This window comes from Triturus cristatus, chromosome 9, assembly GCF_964204655.1.
Source record: "Triturus cristatus chromosome 9, aTriCri1.1, whole genome shotgun sequence".
NCBI lineage: Eukaryota > Metazoa > Chordata > Amphibia > Caudata > Salamandridae > Triturus > Triturus cristatus.
Genome location: NC_140592.1, coordinates 993,592,185 through 993,608,156, shown reverse-complemented (window position 1 = coordinate 993,608,156; position 15,972 = coordinate 993,592,185). Strand labels below are relative to the sequence as shown.

The 15,972-nt window shown below is 45.6% G+C and overlaps 1 protein-coding gene across 5 annotated transcripts in view; it reads right to left on the bottom strand.

Annotated features, from left to right (window-relative positions):
• The window catches only part of STON2 (stonin 2), a 668,352-nt gene that overhangs the window by 142,255 nt on the left and 510,125 nt on the right, over positions 1–15,972 (bottom strand). The gene's annotated exons all lie outside the window — the stretch shown is intronic.

The window sequence follows — 15,972 nt, the reverse complement described above, 5'->3', positions numbered from 1 at the left end:
CTTCGCCTATGGTGTATCCGAAATGATTTAGTCTCTTGAGAATTTGTGGGTGTTAGCCTACATCTAACTAGGAGACATTATTGAGGTCATTTTTAGGTCTCGCCTGACCCAGCGCATGCGCTGGTCTGGCGAGACTTATTGAGAGGGCTCCAAAAAGTGCTACCAGGCCAGCCTGGAGCTACAGAGCATGTGCGCGGGTGCGCGCGCCGCGCTTAACCACGATTACTTTCACTTTCACGGCCGCTTTGAGGTTTGATCGCGATTGCGATCCCTTTCACTTTCGCAGCCAAAGGGCCGCTTTGCATAGCCAATAGGTCTCGCTTTTGGGACCTTATAAGTATTTAGTTATGCAACTGTTGCATGGCTAAACACTTATAAGGTCCCAAAGGCGAGACCTATTGGCTATGCCAATGCTTGTTGTGGTTGTTCAACAGTTGTTTGCAGAACAACTGGTGCCTGCTTTTAGATGGGAAAATGCCCCATTTATTGTAGAAATGGCTGTTGTCAGGCCCAAGACTTCTGTGACATACGAGATGGAAAATTGGATTCACAGCTCCATCACCTTGAACTTTTGATTTCAACATTGATTTCCTCGGATTTTCCATTTGTAATTGGTTTCTTCTTTTCTTTTTCAGTGACTTATGGTTTTCTTTGGGGTGTCTGAAGTGTTTTTCGGTACTCCTTCATTTTGTTCATTTATTTCAGCTATTCTGGGCTGTGCTATCAGAGACATAAGTGACATGCAGCTTTCTGGTCATTCCCTTGCTTTGCAGAATTTAAGCTCAGACGTTGTGAGTTTGGGAGGAGAAGCAAAGTGGATTTGTTTATTTGGGATGGGGTATACACAATGAAGGAACTGGCCACAGGAACACATCTCAAGGAAGGAATCCACTTGCAGGCACACGTGTTGTTGTTAGGAGCTATGAATGAACCTGCCTTCATTTAACATCACATTGATAGGGCAGCAAGGCCTTAAAGTGTAGGAAACAGAAAAACAGCTAACTCCTGACACATTTCCTCTGTATTTTGATCATTCGTGATGGCCTGGCCTGCAGGAAAACTGGGAGATTTCATACCAATGCATATGAAATGACCAGTGGGAGGGTGCATAAATGGCCATGTGACGCTGCCTGGTTGCTAAGTTGATGGCTCTCTCCAAGCCCCACCGACCTTTCAGATATGTGACCTGATGCCTAAGAATTTAATTTCTCGGTATCTCCACCCATTTCTATCCCAAGGCGGAGGCTGGGTTCCAATTTTTTTAAATCCAAATTCACTTTCTAAAGGCAAACTTATATTGCGGTATGAACCAGGTGAATTTTATTTTTACTTCGAACAGACATATCTATCAAAACTCACCTATTCTATCCTCAGACCTGTGTGACGCATTCACAGTTAGACATTTCTGGCTAGTGAGTGGGCAATTTTCCACAGACGATGATAAAAAAAACTAAATGCACAATTTAACAGTGATCCTAAAAAGATTGTAGCAAAACGGCATTCATGAAACGTAAAACGCACATTTCTCCAAAAGAGGGCATCTTCTGGAGTGAATGGATGTCGCAGAGAGATTGCATTGCCTCGTAAGGTTGAAAGGTAAGAGGGACCACTCACTCTTTTATCCTTCCAGCATCGATAAAATGAGAACAACTGACCAAACACACATCTACTATATTAAAGCATATTACGATAACTCTCTATTGGATTGGTTATTTAAACATGATTCATATTGTCATATCAATGTTCCGCCGCTCTTGGCTTCACTCTCGACTAATGGCCTCTTGTACAACAATACACGTTAGAGCAATGCATAAAAAGGTACTAATTCATATTCGAGCAAGAATGCATTACACGCTGTACACACACTAGTCTGGATTCCGGCACTCAGCACTTCTTGAAAGTTACAAGCATCCATCCTGTAGGTGTGAAGAGCATTCCTAAGGGCTGCTTAGCATGCTTGGGTGCGTGTGTGATTCGGGCGCCTTGTTTTTGTGCTTTTTTAGGCCCCCACACCAAAGACTTCACAATAAAAGGATTCTGGAACTTTCTACATCAATGCTTTCGCCATTCACTCGAGCCGGCCATTGTCCCCCTCGCTGTCCGTCAAGCGCGAAGAAAATATCTTCATTTAAAGTTCATGGAGAATAGGGCGCCCGTTGTGTGGGAGACAATGAGGCCGCCGCGCCTCAAAGCCGCTCCGAGCGGAGGCGGCCACAAAAGCCTGGCGCGTTGCAACCTGTTGCTATAGTAGCGCCGTGCGCGCGGCCCCGGAGCTGGCGCAGGGCCGCGAGGCTCGCGGATGCCAACCAAGGCTAACCCACCAAGAGGAATTCCGCACCAAGAGACCCGGGCAGGGCCTAGGACCTTGCACAGGAGTGTAAAACAGGCATCTGTGCAAAGGAGGGGGGCTGCTATCCATTCAACAGGTCCACCCTCCCCCAACTCTCCAGATTAATAAATATCTGTGGGATATGGGAGGCTCGGGGCCCAGATCACATTCTGCAAGAGGGCCCCAATGACAGCTGGCGCAGGTGCGTCTCCCCTAGACCTATGACTCCAATACACACCTTTTTAAGCCAACACACTTTTCCTTTGCTGTTGATTGTACACACTCAGGCCCCACTGTTGATGGACAGCGTACATTGCCTTAACGAGGGGAGTCGGGTAATTAATAGCGCTGTGAAGACGCTGCTGGCATGGGTGTTATTTAATGGATATATTTTTATGTTAATGATTCTGCCTTTGCTGTGCAGCAGATAGCTGTTTTGTGGATAGGACTGCATTACAAGCACACGTGGACAGTCCGTCACTGCCCATGTCTCCTTTATTGTATACAAATAACTTTGAAGCACAAAAAGGATACAAATGCTCTCTTCCAGCTGTACTACTAAAGGTATATTTTCAGACACTATTGGTCTATATGCGAGCTGTCTTGTGTTTCCTGTTTTTGCACAGTTCGGCTTGTGCATATCCCAGCAGTATTACTTTCTGTTGGATCTGCACAACCAGAATTTGCTAAGGTCACCAGAAGCCGAATCAGGGTTGCCTGTCACGAGAGGCGACTAGCCAGTGTGGTTCACTTTGCCTGTTGCAAAGCATCACGTCACAGCAACACTCACAAGGCTCATCCCTGGTAACTCCCCAGCTTACCTGAGGTGAGGAATGAAGGGTGGGAATAAGAGATACAAAGAAGTTGATATCCTACAGCTAGTGGAGAAAAAGGTGAGACATACAATATAGAAAAAAAGTTTTGTCTGTCACTCTCGCCATCTGATGATAAGAATGTCTACCTCCTATTCACCCTGCCTTTATAAGTGTCTGTCACTTTATCGGTCATTTACTTCATCTATCAAAAGATCAACATAGTTATTCATCAGTCGTTTACTGCTCAGTCTGTTATTTATCAAAGGTATTGCCAATGAACACACAACACTTAGTTAACCTCTTCGCTGCGGCGCAAATTCCGCCGCAGCGCTGCCGCAGTGCTGGACATTCTATTCGTGGGCGTGGTCATGACGTCTCCCGGCCGTCGTCCGCACACGCCCATCGTGACTCATGAGGGCCGGGAGACGTCATGAGCATGGAAGAGGTTAACACCAGCATTAAGCCTCACACCTCAGATAAGAAGTGTATTAAGACTCATACAATCATAAAAATGCTCACATTATTGAAAGCATTCATATCAAATTTCGCGTTCCAAACAAGGCCCAACAATAAACACTTATGTTGCTTTTGGTTGTTGCTATTGAACATATACAAAAGGTATTCAAAGTCTTATTTCGTATGGATGATGTCATACTGTGAAATAATCTCCATAATTCATAGAAGTGGCATCATTCCTGTAAATTAGAGATTTCTTTCAGTGGGAGCCTGTTTCAGATGGATTTCATCCCCTTCGGCTAATTTCGTCTCTAAGCATTGGCAGCTTCAAACCACTCTATGGAGATTCACAATTGCTCTTTGTTTAATCAGATTCCTCTTCAGGAAGGCTATAAAAAAACCTGAAAATACTGATTTCCATCGTGGCCCATCATTACCTGCATCTAGACATTGGATCCAAAGCTCCTCACTTTTACTGGCAGAATGTTTTTCTTGTCACAGCAAGGAATATCTTTCCGGAAAGGTAACCTTTAGAACTATGCAATTAAATAGGTTTTTAATACTGCAGACCAACAAACCTCATACTTATACTCTAGCATTTAATTGTTTAAAAAATACTATGCAGGTTCAAGTTTCTTCTTCTATGGAACTGCAACAAAAAATATTATATTGTATAAAAAATCATAATTGATTACGTGTAATATGGTCTAATAAGGCCATCGCGGCTTTCTGGTGGCATTAAAAACCCACACAGACTTTGGCCTTATGGTTCATTTTGTCACCAGAATCCCAAGGGCATTGCTAGACCATAAAACAAATGTATCCATAATATACTGAGTAGTCATACGATGGCATTAACATAATGACCCACATCATTGTAATTATAATTGTATTTATATAGCACTTGCTACCCCTGATGAAGCGTCAATGCACTTTATGGTGACAAGCACGCTACTCTGAACCCACCGTTCGCTGTTAATCCAGTGGTTATTGCGATTAGTCGTGTGACGAAAGAAAAAATGGCACGCATTTACTCCAGTTACTTAGTGATAGAATATATGAATACGGATGTGATCATTAGTGGGGCTTTGTGGTTTCAGGTGAATGGTGGGTGAGATAGATAAACTGGCGGAGATTACGTAATGTTAGGTTACAGGGATAGGGTTTCAAAGCGGAGAGGTTGTGATTTATGAAATGAGGTTGTCAGACAATTGCAAAATTACAATAAGAGACATTAAAGCAGGCCGGCATGAGATGGGAGGGGGGTGTTATACGCAGAAATAGAAAGTATGAAGAGGATGGACGGTAAGAAGAGGTTCACTAAAAAAGAAAGAAGAGGGATCAAGCGGAAGTAAGTCAAGGTCAATTTTTCATGCAGGATTTAAGAAGAGTGGTGGGAGGAGGCTTTCTGTGATAGCAAGCAATTGGAGGATGTAAGCTACAGAAAGAAACAACATTGAATGTTGTAGCAAAAGGAGAACAAATATATATAAAGGGGTGTGTTTGAGAGAGAAGCATGTATATTCACATCACCCCACCCTCAGCCGACCTCGCACAGATGTACCATTTATCATCTTTCACAATCACTATTTTCCTAAAAATTCATGCACACAATAAATGTAACACACATAAAACAATAAGCATACGAATGACAAAGAGGAGACAAATAATAAATACAAAACCAAACTATTAACCTAATCTTCAAAAAACACAAGTAGCACAGGAATGCAGAAGTTATGCGCTTTAGTGAACCGTTTGTAAACTTCGAAAGTGCATTACATTAAGATGAAGGGCAAGAGATTTGGAAGGGGTGGCTAACAATCTCAAACATGAAATTCCTAAAGGACAGACTAATTTCGGGCGAACTAAGGGAGCCGAATAATAGCAGGCTAAAGTTTAAGTGTCAAAGCACACTTTCAAAAAGGCTTATACTAAATATAAAAATACATTTAAAACAGGTTTTTTAAAGGCATGTGGCTGTTGCTCCTATTACATCACTGTACTGCTGTTGATACAGCAACAAACCTCAAAAACTAGAAAGAAGCAGCACTTGACATCACTGGCATTGGCTATGAAACACCAAGTGCATGTTACACGATTCTGTTCCTATTTACTATGTTCATTTTCGAAGGCCATTTATACAATATTGTGTCTCGGTCTTGTGGCCACGTGTGGATTATCGTGTCCACTTCTAAAAGCCTCATCTGCAGTAGTGTGAGCATCTATAGGTTTGTATATGATGAATTTCAGGTAGAACCTCCTACACACTGGAGGGCCTTCTCAAGGAAGTGGTTTAAGTGAAGTACAATTTTGCCCCATCCTTGTTTCCTTTTGGCACTATCCCTGCCCAATAGCTCATGGGTGGCGCACCCTGCAGGCGGCACCACAGACATCACATGCAGCTTCTGCCTAGAGAACGTCCAGGTACCCTGACCCTTCTCAGTCAACTACAACCAGGAGAACAGTATTTTTAACATTGGTAAAAAACTTGTACATTTATCACCCTGAACAATAGCCTGACTTAGAAGTCGGCCTAAACTAGCTTGACGAGTCTACCTAATCTGGCCTTATGTAGGAATCTGCCTAAACTACCCTAGATTAGGAGTCTGCCTACTACTTCCCCATTCCCACAATCCCAAAAGGCTTCGGCTGATCCGCACCATCATGTGAAGGGAGGGAAATAATTGTGCCTATCCAATGAGAGCCCTGTGGCATTCACCCACATGCTGCAGAGGTGTCGTAGATACAGTAAAGTAGGTATAGCCGCCATCACTCCAACAGGCATGCCCTCTCGCCTTCACTAAAAGAGCATAGAAGACCACTGCAGCATGCAGCAGCAGGAGGACTGCAGTGCAGCGAATCCTGAGGATGGTTTGCACAAAGAAAGGCCTTGCTAAAGTGGTCTGTAATTGGTGAGCCAAAGCAGTGGCACCTGCAACATTCTAAACTCTGACTGTAGGGACTGCAGGGTGGAAGCTGCTGGTCGCCACTGACGTGACACCTAGTGGTCTACGTGCTGGAGACCCTAAAGCCAGGTTCTCGTGGCTCAGCAATAACTGGTATTGGTGTCGGTTAAATCTTGCCTGTCCAGCTAGAGGCTGAGGTAAGGGACCCAGTTTTCAACACGTGCCCGAAAAGTTAGGGTGAGTAATCACATTCCCTTATGCTAGGGTGTATTAATTTATAAAACAGAGGGCACCAGTTACCCTCATCCATTCACTGGTAACTCCTTTAACTCCTTCCGTGCTCATGACGGAACCACGCCGTCATGAGCCACGGTTGCCGTGTGCTCATGACGGAGTGGTTCCGTCATGCTGCAGCCGTTGGCGGCCGCGCCGCCCACGCGGCGCAAATTCCCCGCCTGTGCGGGCGATTAGCGCTGTGGGCGGAGTCATGACGGAACCACTCCGTCATGAGCACAGCCCAACCGTGGCTCATGACGGAATGGCTCCGTCATGAGCACCGGGCCACCGCGCTGCCCCCCCCGCACCCCCCAGCGCTGCGAAGGGGTTAAAAACCACCAAAAGTGATTTTCACAGTTTAAAGTATAAGCACATACAATATGGGCCTGTGTGTCTCACAAGGATGTAGTCGTGAGACACACAGGCACATATTGTAGGCGCTTATACTTTAAAATTTGAAAATCACTTGTTCGTGGCTTTTGGAATTAATGACTGGTGCCCTCTGTTTTATAAAGTAATACACACTAGCATCAGGGATTGTAATTACTCATGCTAACTTTTTGGGCATGTGATGAAAACTGAGTCCCTTACCCAGGTGACAGGATCTATGAACTTTAAGGGCCTGGTGTACGACCCACCAATTTGCGACTCGCAAATTGGGATGTATAGCAGTGTCCCAGACACCGTGAGGGATTCCTAATGGGGTCGCAAATTGCACGCTTCATGATTATTAATGAAGCCGTCGCAATTTGCAACCCCATTAGGAATGGCTAGCACTCCCAGGGATGGTTGCCTGCTGAGGGTCAGCAGACCACCATGTCTGGGACTGCTTTTAAATTAAGCAGTTTTTTTGTTTTTAATGCAGCCCATTTTCAACAGGATGCCTTCCAAGCAGGGGAAGAATTGGTGGCTCTCCCTTCTCCTGGCGGAGCAGATATTTTGTATTCTGATTTATTGTCAAGCTTGATGTTTCCTATACTCTGGGTGCACCCCTGTTCCCAGTCACCGCCAGATCTCATTACAAATAGAACCTGAGGTAAGGCGCTCACTATCTCTTAATTGTGAGCTGAAGATGATGAAACTAGGGCGGGACACTTCAGGCAGCCAGAAGGAAGCTCCTTCATGTCTACAGGCCTCAGGGGAAATGCATATATTGCAGCAATTGAAAGCCATTTGGACACTTATCAGAACATTAGCATTTTCACTTTCAGTAAACTCGCTGACGATGCCTTTTTCTACAGGAAAAACACATTTTTAAATAAATCAAACAACCTTACCTCCCCTTTGAGTACAATGTGCTTACTCCGTGTAATTTAAAGGCTGAGCAACCCCTTATTATATGGAAACGGTACACACAACTTTACAACAGATAAACTAACCTTTGAAAGTTCTGTTCACAATTCCAAAGGGTGATATTATCTTATTTGTATTGTATTGTATAACTCTTTTATATAGCGCAACTGTCACCCAACGGGTATCCTGGCGCTAGAGACAAGGATGATATAGAGCATGTAGGACGATCAGTCAGCTACTTAGGGAAGTTGCTACCTGTTCTTGGCAAATAGCCAGGTCTTAAGGCCTCTCCTGAAGCCCAGCAAAGATTCGGCCCGTCTCAGTTCTTGGGGGATCTTGTTCCAGAGGCAAGCGGCTGCCATGCCAAAGGCCCTGCCTCCCATCCTTGCTAGTTTAATTCTAGCGACGGATACTAGGCCTTGACTGGAGGAGCGGAGGAGTCTTTTTGGTTCATACCATGAGAAACGCTCTCGCAAGGGTAGTGGGCCTGTGTTGTGTAAGGCTTTGTAGACCATGACCAGGAACTTGAAGCTAACTCTGTCTTTCACAGGCAACCAATGTAGATCCTTCAATGCCTGCATCACAGAGGATCCACGTTGTCGTTTCAGTGCCATTTTAGCTGCCATGGACTAGATTCGTTGTAAACCCTGCACAATGTATTGGGGAGCACCCAAATACAAGGAGTTACAGTAGTCCAGTCTACTCAGAATTACACTTTGGACTACTAAGGGCCTAGCCTCACTTGGTAGAAGTGGAAGAATTTGGCAAAGAGCTCTCAGCAAGGAAAGGCAGGTGCTGATTGTTTTGTTGGCCTGGGTTTGCATCTGGAGGTTTTCGTCCACCATGACCCCCAGGTTGCGGACTGTTTTAGCGGCTTCTATAGGGGCATCCTCTGGTCTGAGCCTAAACTTGCCCAGGAGAAGATTAGACATTCTAGCAGTGTGGCAGTGCAATAGCTCTGTTTTCCCAGCGTTCAGCTGTAGGGAGTTGGCCTTCAGCCAGTCTGAGACCTGCCCCATACATGCTTGAAAGGAGCTCATAGGGACAGCATGCTCTCCTTCGAGGGAAAACAGCAATTGAATGTCGTCCGCATAATTGACCACTTTGATCCCGTAGGATTTTATAATAGGGTTCAGTGGGCCTAGATAGACGTTAAAAAGAATCGGGCTGATTGCCGAGCCCTGGGGTACTCCATAGCGAACCGGAGACCAAGGGGAGGTAAACGGTGTCAGCATAACTGCCTGTTGCCGGTCTGCCAGATAGGAATGTATCCATTTCAGGGCGCAGCCCTTTACCCCTAAACCTTTCAGTCTTGACAGCAGTACGGCATGGTTGACCGTGTCGAATCGGCCGACATGTCTAGCAGCTCTAGTACTGAGGACTTTCCACTGTCAGCTCGCATTCGAAGTTTGTCTAACACTGTTGTTAAGGCAGTTTCCGTCCCATGCCCTGGCCGGAATCCAAACTGGTCCCTGTCCAAAAACTGATTTTCTTCCAGATAGTTTGACAGGGACTTACTGACCATTTTTTTCCAGAATTTTGATAGGGAATGGCAGTAGAGAAATGGGACGGAAATTGACCGGCAACGTAGGGTCTAGAGATGGCTTTTTCAGCAGGGGGGTGACTATCGCCCCTTTCCAGAAGTCTGGTACCACCCCTTCGTTCAAGGATTGGCAACAGATTTGCCACAGGCCTGGAAGCAAATCAGGGCCAAACTCCTTCCAGATTTTGTGAGGAAGGGGGTCAAGGGGCGAGCCAGATGATATCTTCCGAGCTATGTTGCAGAAAACATCCTCCGTGGGGGGTGGGAAGTAGTTCAGAGAGATGTCCTTCCGGACAGCTTCACTGGGAGGCGGAGTTACCCTTGCGCTATGGTCAAGTTCACCCACGATTTTAGTGACTTTGTCAATGAAGAAGGTGGCAACCTCGTTGCACAGGTTTTGCGATGGCTGGACTCTATTAGCCAAGCATCCAGGGTTACTAAGATCTCTTACAATATTAAAGAGGGCCTTAGTGCCATTAGGTGCATGCAGAATGGATTTTGCATAGAATTGTGACTTGGCCTCCCTAATAGCCTGCTTATATTGGGCTTGTATAGATTTTAAAGCTTTTTCATCTGTTTCTAGGTAGGCCCTGCGCCACCTTCTCTCAGTCTGCCGGCGAGCTGCACGTAGCGCTCTCAACTCCTCATTAAAACAGGGAGCCGAAGGCGTACTTCTAACCTAAGTCCCCTAGGAACAACAGTCTGGAGTGTGATAATGCTAGGGTAATAATAGTATCCAGTAGGGCCTGATGTTGGAAATCCAGGCCCGAGGGCCTATAGCAAACCATGCCTGACAACATTCTCCCCTTGGGCTCCTGTAAAGAGAAGCCCAGGAGTTCATACCCCGCTATATCATTTATCGGCAATGGGACACAGTCCCACTTTTCCTTAAAAATGATCCCTACCCCTCCTCCTCTCCCCGTCAGGCGCGGCTTCTGAAGGATTTTATAGCCTGCTGGGCACGCAAGACCCAGCTCCACCGAGGAGTCAGGGTTGATCCAGGTTTCCGTGATGTACAGCAGATCAAGATCTAAATCCTCCAGCAGGTCATTGATCTCCTGGTAATGTTTTATCAATGATCTGCTGTTAATCAAACCGCAGTTCAAAGCCTGCAGAAATTCCCCTCGCCGCCCTTTGTCAATGTTAAGTAGGGCCTCCCTGGAGTACTTAATTCTGGCCATGTGGATTTGGGCAGCGTTTTTGGCAGCATTTCTGGCACCAGGCGCGACCGGAGCACGGACGGGCGCAGACGGGCGCAGACGGGCTTGCCTCTGGCGCGCCTCCGGCGCGCCATCAGTGCGCCCGCTGCACGCGCGCGCAGCACGCTTGCATTCTCCTGTTTAAGTAGACCCAACCACTAGAGCGCAAACAAAGATGGCGCCCGGTGATTGGCCCAAATCAATGGAGTCTCGCTAATAGCGAGGTGAGTTGTTTTTTAAAGTGCAAGTGAGTGGGCAGTGCAAATTTTGATAAGGTTAAAAGATAATCTCCTAACACGCAACTATTAAAACGGATTAGCAGCAATTCCAAAAAAATAAAAACGCAATGCTTATGCCTGTCCTCGCATCAGCAGAAGGTGCGAAGTGTAGCGATATTGCTATGCGTCAGACCCCCGTAGTCTTCCCCAATCAGTAGCGAACGTTCTACAGCAGCAGCTGATTACATTGGCTGGGTGTCTCAATTCGTGGTCTGGCGCGCTTGCATTCCCCTGTTTAAGTAGACCCAACCACTAGAGCGCAAACAAAGATGGCGCCCGGTGATTGGCCCAAATCAATGGAGTCTCGCTTTAAAGCTCGCTATTCTTTAAAGCACTCACACAATCACGAGGTCGCTTCAGAGGACTAATAAAACAAGCATTGGCATAGCCAATAGGTTTCGCCTTTGGGACCTTATAAGTGTTTAGCCATGCAACAGTTGCATAACTAAATACTTATAAGGTCCCAAGGTTATGCCAAATGGCCGTGCGGCCGCGAAAGTGATCACGATCGCGATCAAACATCAAAGTGGCCGTGCAGCCGCGAAAGTGAAAGTAATCGCGGTCAAGCGTGGCGCGCGAGCCCGCGCACATGCACTGTAGCTCTAGGCTGGCCTGGTAGCACTTTTTGGAGCCCTCTCAATAAGTCTCGCCAGACCAGCACATGCGCTGGGTCAGGCGAGACCTAAACAGGGCATCATCACAATCCCTTGATGATAAGCATCAGTCGAACTCAATGGCACACACTGTTCAATGTTGCACAAATAAATGCACTCAGCATGATACATCAATGACCTTAATTTGATGAGAACTATATGAAAAGGATGACCGTGTAAGGCGTGCACATCTTTGCATTCTTTAAGGTTGGTTCATTGCATGGCAGGAATCATGCACTATTTATACAGTGATGCATTCTTAGGACTATGACTAACCTGCATGTGGCCTGGTGTCTTGGGTTCATGAGTCTTGAAGATTTTAAGGACCACAGAGCAAAATGGCTCGGGTACTGACTGGCCAGTCACTCCTCCCAGACCAGGTAAACTACAGAACCAATAATGCCAATAACATTTAGTCGCCCAAAACCCCCAGTGGGTAAGTCCAGCCCAGGTCACATCAGTGTTGCGTGGAGGAAGGAAGTTATGTGGGGAAGTTGGGAAGCTTCACACAGTTAAATCTGATGTGATAGCCCTTCATGTCTAGCATTGGCATCATTGAAGACATCTGGCTTGCCGCACATTACAGATTTTCTATTATATGCCTCCCTCTGATGGCATCATATGCCGACCACAGGCTAATCTCAGCACATTCTAAGGAGGCTGTCCTCTTACCTCTTTAAGACACTCCACAAACACTCTCCACTCCAACTTACTAAAAACCACTTCCAATAGAGAGTCAAGACATACCTATCTCTGCTCAGAAAGCATCTATTTGTGTTCAAAGCATGGCGTCCACTTATCCATGGTTTTCAGGAGAAGAGCTACCTGCATTAACTGTGGCAATGCTAGTGGAGTAAAACACAATGGTGCGATGGTGGGACCCCCTGCAGAATTTACAGAAGACCCCTTAAAATGTATCTTAGGATTCTCGCTTCCCAGATACAAAGACTATTTTTGAGATGTGGGATGGAGGGCTTCTGAGAGGCATGAGACCACTTTCGGGAAGGGTTTGCAAGGGCCTGTTGTACACCCTTGGACCCATCATTGGGGCTGATCATTACAGTCATGGTGTCCACTGGGGGAAGATCAGGCACGTGGACTCTATTGCTTGTATCATGGCGGTCACTGTCAGAAGATCAAGCAAATGGACTATTGCTGGTAGAGTCTGAAATGGTGACATGTCTGCCCGAAGTCTGCCTTTTCTGGTTTGCACAGGATGCCTGGGTAGGATACAACACGTGACCATCAAGGTGTTTCTGCTCAATCACTAGTTACTTGCACAGTGCAATACAGAAAGCATGCAAGGCCATGCTGCAGAATGCTTAATCCCCAGTAAGCGCTTTAAACAACTACTGATTATTGTGTGTAAGGAGGTCATGGTTGTGCTCATAAATTCTTATGGGAGTGACCCTGTACTGAGGTTTTTGTTTGTTGAGAGTCTGTTTCCCGCTATCTTTAGGATGACAATTCTGACTTATAATGGTATTTTTTTCTTCAGTTTAATTTAGCACAAACTCAACACCAAGGTATTGAAGGGGTTTCCATGAGCATTAGTTACATTACAACAAGGTTGCATTCATTTTATGTCATCGGGAGATTGCATGATTTGCCCAGGATCACATGATGTTGAGTCGACGCCGAGACTACCTGGATCCCCAGTTCCAAATTCGGCAGTTCTGGCACTCAACTTCTTACTGCATTCTGATCTGTGGTTTCTGTGCTGGACCACCACACCCCATCCCATACATAGCCGCATAATACAGCAGTTTACAGGCAGCAATACGCAGCTTCCAAACACTGAAGATGGTAACATTTTATTTTTATTTTACAGGCTACATGGATTGGTCAAACCCTATCGAACGAGGAATGCCCATCCACTCCCCACCTCTCTTGACTCACTAAGCAGACATACTAACCTTCAATAGTAGATGGTCGTCCTTGTCTGCCCCTCTGTGTTGGTAGGAGTCCGGCTGAGAGAGATAGATGAGCAGTGTGCTTTGAAATGTCTTGTCATAGCCCATGCCGTCAGTGCTTAATTTGTAAAAAAGTGTAAGTGTCAGAACCCTCCTTGGAAGGCCACTTTAGCCTGCATCACCAATACCCTGCCAGTTCTGTCAATGGCAGTACCAACATAACACATAACCATGCAAGTGTGACAATCCAGACTACTTCAGGCCACACAAAGGTATAATAATGGCATGAGAGACTGGTATTATTTATTTTCAATGTATATTGACTTAATAAACACGGTTATTGTGCTCATCTCAAAATTAAAAAGACAGCGCCACCATGTGGTTGACTGTCACTATAGCTAGTGCTGACAGTTAAGTGCCGGTTCTCCGAGCACTGAAAACCAGTGGCACAAATTAAGCACTGCCTGCCATGCAGCTGCTATCCCTAGCATGCCTTTTGGCATCCTGGCACTACTCTTGCTGTCTACTGCCTATCAAACGCTACCACCAGCCAAGTTTGACTATGCTTACCTTCTGTTTGAGGGTTAATTAACATGTATGAGATAAGTGCCATACAAATAGCCAGTGGTTAATTTGTAAAATAAAAATTGCCGGGGCTCTCATAAGGAGGCAGAGCTAACAGGAGAAATGTGCTGGTGCAAACTGCATCCTGTCTAGAGCCCCGGCACTTATTATTCTAGAGAGGACTTGGCCTAATGGCTAGAGCTGCCGATTTCGGAGCTGGTGAACAGGGTTTGAGTCTCGGCGTGGCTAAACATCCTGTGATTTCTGGGGAAAATCCTGTGCCTTCCAAATGAGTGTGTCCTTGACTGGTGCTGTAAGCGCTGCTGCTGAGGATTAGGTGCCGGTGCTGAGCACTGGAAAGCACCGGCTCAAATTAAGCACTGCAAATAGCTATTATTAGTATTACTACTGTTATTAATTGTTGGTACGGCTTGATGCATAAATGGGTGAACAACTGCAAGGAACAAGCAACAGCTATCCAAATACAGCATGGTGTGCAGAGGCAGCAAAGAAAAGGTGCATAAAAGAGGAGTACCAGCAATTATTACCAACTTATTATTTTGATTCGAACAACACCATACTCTGAATTCATTCCAACTTCAAGGTGGGTGCCGGAGAACAACGCTTGGAGTTCAAGCAAAAAAAATGCCTGACCAGGCAGAGAGTGAAGGTGCACAAAGCTGGAGTCCATGTACGGTTTAGGTGTCAAGGATGGGCAGGAAATGCCCACAAGAAAGTGTTGCTTGTCTGCCACACAAGTCTATGCTTCAAAGAAGTTACAGCTCATCCTTGCCAAAATAGCGCCCAGCTAAGTGAGCCTTTCCTGTGACGTGGCAATATTTTAATGGCACATTTCACTTAAAACAAAAATACCTGAACTCAGTGTCCTGTGTTCCATGTTACATGTTGTACACACTAATAGGAATAATCACAATATATTTTCCTATGTTGCTATCTAGGCTTATAACCTGTAACTTTTATTAAATTGCATAAAAATGTATTGTAGTCTTTCTTCTAATACAGTATGTTGTGTATTTGTGGTGTTCTGCAAATGTGTAACAATGCTTTGTCATATAACACTTTCATGCCGAATACTCCACACTGGTGCTCCTTATGGGCATCCCACACGCCAAATCACATCTCATCCAGAACCTAAGAACTATGATCATATCACCCCAATCCTGATGAAACCCTATGGTCTCTGCTAGCTGGCGGTGCCATCTTCAAAACCAGTATAATCATGTACAAAGCCATCATGCGCAACACCCCTGCCAATGTTACAGAGAAGGTCATCATTTCTTGTCGTTCTTCGCACACCTGCAGCCAGGACACCATCAGATGGCCGACTAGGAATTGGTAATGAGAAAAAAAACAAGGCAGCAGGCCCTTTCCATCTATTCTCCCAGGATCTGCAATAACTTCCCGATCCATCAGGACCACCCAATGCTGCTCCAATGTGGGAAAGAGTTGAAGGCGCGCCTCCTTATTGAACTCTGTATCACAAAGCACAAACCAACCAGCTCTCCTCTCACTCGTTGACTTTATGCTTATTTCTGACCCTCTACACTACAGCGCTCCGCTGCCTTTTAGATTGGTTCGCACTTTAGAAGTACCACATACATACATACATACATGCAGATGCTAGTTTTCTCGTACGACTCTATGACAGGTGAGATTCCTACTAAGGCTGCACTTAATATGTACATTTTATCTGCTTTTCTAAAGTGTGTCTTTGCTAATGGTATAA